Genomic DNA, 6,469 nt, shown 5'->3' with positions numbered 1-6,469 from the left:
TCTAGCCAGAGGGACTGACACCATCATGGAAATGTGACCAAGATTAAGCAAAGAAAAAGGAAGTAAGGAGTGTTCAAACAAACAAACAAACAAAAATAACAAAAGCCCCAAAGTCCGGAACAAAACAGAAATTTTAGGAGAGTATTTAATTTGCTCAAATCAGTGAGAGCCAAGATTAGGGAAGTAAAGTGACAGTCAAGGGCAGTTTAGGCCCATTCTGGTGTTTCATTCCTTACCCAAGAATAATGAAGGACAGCTGAAGGGATCTCGCAGCAGATGCATGGCACCAGACCCCTAAGCCTTGCAATGCCCTTGAATTTGGATGATGGGCAGGTAGTGGTCAGGCCAGTTCATACCTACATACATTATTATGAATTCTGTGAGAATTTCCTTCTGGCATTTGCTAATATATTTATGTTTTTCAGAAGTAAATTCACATAGTACTTTTTGCTTTGTTCAGCACCACAGTTCAAAAGCATCAATTCTTCTGTGCTCAGCTTTCTTTATAGTCCAACTCTCACATCAATACATGACTACTGGAAAAAACCATAGCCTTGACTAGATGGACCTTTGTTGACAAAATAATGTCTCTGTTTTTCAATATGCTGTCTAGGTTGGTCATAACTTTCCTTCCAAGGAGTAAGCGTCTTTTAATTTCATGGCTGCAATCAGCATCTGCAGTGATTTTGGAGCCCAGAAAAATAAAGTCAGCCACTGTTACCACCTTTCCCCATCTATTTGTCGTGAAGTGATGGGACCTGATGCCATGATCTTAGTTTTCTGAATGTTGAGCTTTAAGCCAATCTTTTCACTCTCCTCTTTCACCTTCATCAAGAGGCTCTTTAGTTCTTCTTCACTTTCTGCCATAAGAGTGGTGTCATCTGCATCAGTTCAGTTCAGTTCAGTCACTCAGTCATGTCCGACTCTTTGCGACCCCATGAATCGCAACACGCCAGGCCTCCCTGTCCATCACCATCTCCCGGAGTTCACTCAGACTCACGTCCATTGAGTCCATGATGCCTTCCAGCCATCTCATCCTCGGTTGTCCCCTTCTCCTCCTGGCCCCAATCCCTCCCAGCATCAGTCTTTTCCAATGAGTCAACTCTTCGCATGAGGTGGCCAAAGTACTGGAGCTTCAGCTTTAGCATCATTCCTTCCAAAGAAATCCCAGGGCTGATCTCCTTCAGAATGGACTGGTTGGATCTCCTTGCAGTCCAAGGGACTCTCAAGAGTCTTCTCCAACACCACAGTTCAAAAGCATCAATTCTTCTGCGCTCTGCCTTCTTCATAGTCCAACTCTCACATCCATACATGACCAAGGAAAAACCATAGCCTTGACTAGATGGACCTTAGTTGGCAAAATAATGTCTCTGCTTTTGAATATACTGTCTAAGTTGGTCATAACTTTTCTTCCAAGGAGTAAAGCATCTTTTAATTTCATGGCTGCAGTCACCATCTGCAGTGATTTTGGAGCCCCCAAAATTAAAGTCTGACACTGTTTCCACTGTTTCCCCATCTATTTCCCATGAAGTGATGGGACCGGATGCCATGATCTTCGTTTTCTGAATGTTGAGCTTTAAGCCAACTTTTTCGCTGTCCTCTCTCACGTTCATCAAGAGGCTTTTTAGTTCCTCTTCACTTTCTGCCATAAGGGTGGTGTCATCTGCATATCTGAGGTTATTGATATTTCTCCCGGCAATCTTGATTCCAGCTTGTGTTTCTTCCAGTCCAGCGTTTCTCATGATGTACTCTTCATAGAAGTTAAATAAGCAGGGTGACAATATACAGCCTTGATGCACTCCTTTTCCTCTTTGGAACCAGTGTGTTGTTCCATGTCCATTTCTAACTGTTGCTTCCTGACCTGCATACAGATTTCTCAAGAGGCATTTCAGGTGGTCTGGTAGTCCCATCTCTTTCAGAATTTTCCACAGTTTATTGTGATCCACACAGTCAAATAGTCGTAGGCATAGGCATAGTCAATAAAGCAGAATAGGTGCACTACCCATTAGTTTTAAAAGTAATAGATTTCTTGGCATTATATTTTATATTTTTAGAAGAATTTACATTCTTTGTTGTCTCCCGCATTGTAAAGTTTGAAATTAGTGTTACGCACATTCCATTAGACAATGAATGAGGGAAGAGTACATTCCCACTTGACCATGACTGTTCTATACTTTCTCCTCTTATGAATTTGTCTTGGATATTTCTTATTCTTTCACTCATACAGTTAAACACACAAAAACTATGTTCATCTGTTGTGTGCTTTCTGTTCAAACTCATCATTATTTTGCATTGAAGAAAGATCTTTGTATTAATAGCCCCTTCCCTGTTTTCTACTGGTAGTGTTTCACTACATAATTTATCCAGAAACAAAAATAGCTTCTCAATTTAAATTCACTCACAATCTGGTTAGCATTCAGGGGAAATAACAACTGACAGAGAATTCGGCCCAGAAAACTCAAAAGCATGCAAACTCTTTAAAGTTTTTCTGCAGATTCAGCCTGGGAATAGGTGAAATCATTCTCACAATTTGTTTATACTTCCTAAGGAAGTGTTGCCTCGCCTCAAAGCATCGAAAGCATGAACATAATGAGGAGAACAGAGGGCCTTGTGTTTCTGTTTGCAGGTTTTTTATGTAGGACTGACAGCTTACTCTACCACAGTGTAACCTTCTAATCCTTTCTTGCTGTCATCATAACTAGCATAAATGATATTTTTATAAGAACTGAACCACTGAAATTTTCATGAAGATAAGTAAAAAGAAGACAAGTTTTGTAAGGAAATAAATCTACAAATGATAAATTCTTCAGTAGTCCTTCCCTGGAAACATTAGAGACGTGATATACCAACTGTACTTTAATAATTTAAAAAGTGTCTACTATCTCTTCACTAACTAATTCTTACACTAGCAATTCAGGATCCAACTGCCAGAATACATTCTTACAAAGGGATATTTTTCTTTTTTGAAGAGGCACACAACCAGTCCCAAAATCTCTACTTGCAAATCAATGATGCTGATGTTAGAGAAAGGGGAGATCTCTAATGTTACCTTAAAAAAATTCAAGAAAAACATATTAAGAGGAAGTGACCTTTGCCCTGTTACCTCAGTAAAAATTTTACCATTTTGCACTTCAGTACTTCAGTGATACCCGGAACAGACCAATAACCAAAAAACACCAGGCAATGATAAGTTGCCCTTGGTCCCAATATAAGGAAGTGAGATGAGAAAAAAAGAAATTATGAATTGTTTTCAAGGTGTAAGACCTTAACAACTGGGAAAGATACTTTAGTGCATAGGCTCATTCATATTATTTGTTCCAAGACTTACTCTGTTCTACAATTTTCCCATGAACCAATGATATATTCATATATAAATAATTATTCTGTATTTTTACCTTGGGCATATATTTTCTCAGTTCATCTCAAGAATAGAATACATTTGTCTCGAGAATATAATACATTTATTTCTTCCCACAATTATTTTTGATCTTACATAAGCTTCTATCAAAAGAGGGGGGAAAGATATTGTTTGATGATATGATTATGTCTTTGGCTTAACCTTACAGTGACTCAGACATCTGTAAACTAAGAATAATAATAATAATGGCTTCATCAGGAATTAGATGAGTTAATACTCATAAAGTATTAAAAGATGACATGGGATATAATAGGTACTCCGCCACAGAGTGCTCAATAATTATTAGCTATTATTATCTATGGATAGTCCCATGGATACCACCTAATTGTCATATAATTGTTATGCATTATAGAACTAATAAAGCTTGCTTTCTCTGATAGTGAAATTTAGCATAAAGTGAAATCTGACTTGTTTTTTCCTGTTGTTACTTCTCAAAATTGCCTTGTAAATTAGGCAGGGTGTAAAGTGTAAAGGCGGAGAAGGCAATGGCACCCCACTCCAGTACTCTTGCCTGGAAAATCCCACGGACGGGGGAGCCTGGTAGGCTGCAGTCCATGGGGTCGCTGAGAGTTGGACACGACTCAGTGACTTCACTTTCACTTTTCACTTTCCTGAATTGGAGAAGGAAATGGCAACCCACTCCAGTGTTCCTGCCTGGAGAATCCCAGGAACGGCGGAGCCTTATGGGGTCGCACAGAGTCGGACACCACTGAAGTGACTTAGCAGCAGCAGCAGCAGCAGGAAAGTGTAAAGGATAAAGGACTGATAATTACAAAGCCTGGATTCTCACTTAACATTCTGCTACTCAGTTTTGTTATGTAACTGCTTAGGTCTCAGTTTCCTTGTAGCCAAAATAAGACCTACATGGTTATAATTCTGTAGAGATCTTTACTGCTCATGAGGTGCATGCATGCGTGCCTGCTAAGTTGCTTTGGTCATGCCCAACTCTTTGCAACCCAATGGATTATAGCTGACCATGGAATTCTCCAGGCAAGAATACTGAATTGAGTTGCCGTTCCCTCCTCCAGGGGATCTTACTGACCCAGGGGTCGAATCATCATCTCTTATGCCTCCTGCACTGGCAGGCGAGTTCTTTACCTCTACTGCCACCTGGGAAGCCCATGATGTAACATATGCTAAAAGGATGACATATTGGAGACTCTTATTTGATATATCCCCTACCCCAAATCTGTTTTCACCTAATTTTTAAACCCACAATTAGGGAAAAACTCAAAATAGACACATAGCAAGTCACCAGGGATTAATTTCTTCTACATATTATGATGCATTTTTTATATGACACAATGTTGCACTGTTCCTGGATGCCCCAGCATGTGGCAAATGATTATGACTTCATTGCTGATGTTTGAAAGATTATGACTGATAAGGTAAGCCTTATGCTTTCATATTTCTTTTGTTTCTACTTCATTCTCCTTATAAATAATTCATAGACTAAAATTACTGTCCCAGAAAAATACAGTCTGTTTCATCAGCCCCTTCAGACTTTATTGATCAGTGCATATGATTTTTAATACGTATCCATGGAATTTAGAAATCTCATTTTTCCCTTTGCTCTGAAGGACTTTAAAAGCATATAGTTGTACAAAATATTTATATTTATAAACTCTATATTGCAAAAGTATTATGCCTAATTCCTTCCATTTATGTCCTAAATCTCTTTGCTACAAGGACAGCTTTCACTTATTTGCTATACTAATAAAAAATAGCTATCATTTATTAGGTATTTATGAAATCACTCTATCTCATTTTTCCCTCTTTATAATAATACTGTGAGGTATTTTACTAGTTGAGAAACTGAGCTCACTGAAATTAAATAATTTTCCCAAGTTACCTAAAGAGTTAATGCTGAAATCAGGATTTGAATTCTGAAAGTTCAGACATCTGAGCTCATGTTATTAACCATTAGACACAGTGCCCTTTTTAAATGAAGCCAGCCTGAAGGAATGGAGTGAAGATTCCAGCCCAGGCTGCTGAAATCTGCATTTCCATTATGCTGTTCCCCAGTAACTGTTGTTATTTAGGTTTAAACCTATCCTTCCAACATGATCCACTTAAAAGGTTCTATCAGGTTAGAGAAACCATTTTGTATTGCCTGACAAAAATTGTCTATCTAGACTCTCTATTTATCTGGACTGAAGGTAACCTTTCAGGCAAAGGCTGAGGGTGGTGGTGGTAATCTGCACAGAGACAACCAGGCCAGCCAACCAACACAGCCATTCAGAGGGCAGATCGATGCTCCAGGGGAAGAATCACATCCTTGAAATAAGAAATGTCAGGATATTGAAAAGCAGTGGGGCAGATGTTATGACATTAGGAATGATGGAACTGAACAATTTGGGAGGGGAAAAAGGCAAAGAAATATGAAACTAAACAAAGACGTTTGGAACCATGAACAACCACAACAAAATCAAAACCCTTTCTCTCCGTTGCATCTTATTACCTCTTTAATATTTCCACAGATGTGCTTTAAAGACACATACGTTTGTTATTGAGGGTGGATTAGAGATCCTCATAAAAATATTTTGAGTGTGGAAAGAAGATTTTAGAACAAAGGATGATTTTATGGAAAAGTTACTTGTGAATATCCTCACATGTTTTTAAGCTCTATTTCCTTCAAATTTCCCTGATGGCTCAGAGGTTAAAGCATCTGCCTCCAATGCAGGAGACCTAGGTTCAATCCCTGGGTCGGGAAGACCTCCTGGAGAAGGAAATGGCAACCCACTCCAGTACTCTTGCCTGGAGAATCCCATGGATGGAGGAGCCTGGTGGTCTGCAGTCCATGGGGTCACTAAGAGACACGACTAAGTAACTTCACTTTCACTTTTCACTTCCATGCATTAGAGAAGGAAATGGCAACCCACTCCAGTGTTCTTGCCTGGAGAATCCCAGGGATGGGGGAGCCTGGTGGGCTCCTGTCTATGGGGTCACACAAAGTCGGACACAACTGAAGTGACTTAGCAGCAGCAGCAGCATATCTACTATGAAGAACTACAGGACCTTCTAGAACTGACACACAAAAAAGATGTCCTT

The 6,469-nt window shown here is 39.4% G+C and overlaps 1 non-coding gene across 1 annotated transcript; it reads left to right on the top strand.

Moving 5' to 3' along the window:
- The first annotated feature begins 6,059 nt into the window (after positions 1-6,059).
- TRNAW-CCA (transfer RNA tryptophan (anticodon CCA)) lies at positions 6,060-6,132 on the top strand. Its single transcript has one exon. It is a non-coding gene; the product is annotated as a tRNA-Trp (tRNA).
- Positions 6,133-6,469: the final 337 nt, after the last annotated feature.

This window comes from Ovis aries, chromosome 19 (assembly GCF_016772045.2).
Source record: "Ovis aries strain OAR_USU_Benz2616 breed Rambouillet chromosome 19, ARS-UI_Ramb_v3.0, whole genome shotgun sequence".
NCBI lineage: Eukaryota > Metazoa > Chordata > Mammalia > Artiodactyla > Bovidae > Ovis > Ovis aries.
This window is presented reverse-complemented; position numbering and strand designations above follow the sequence as displayed.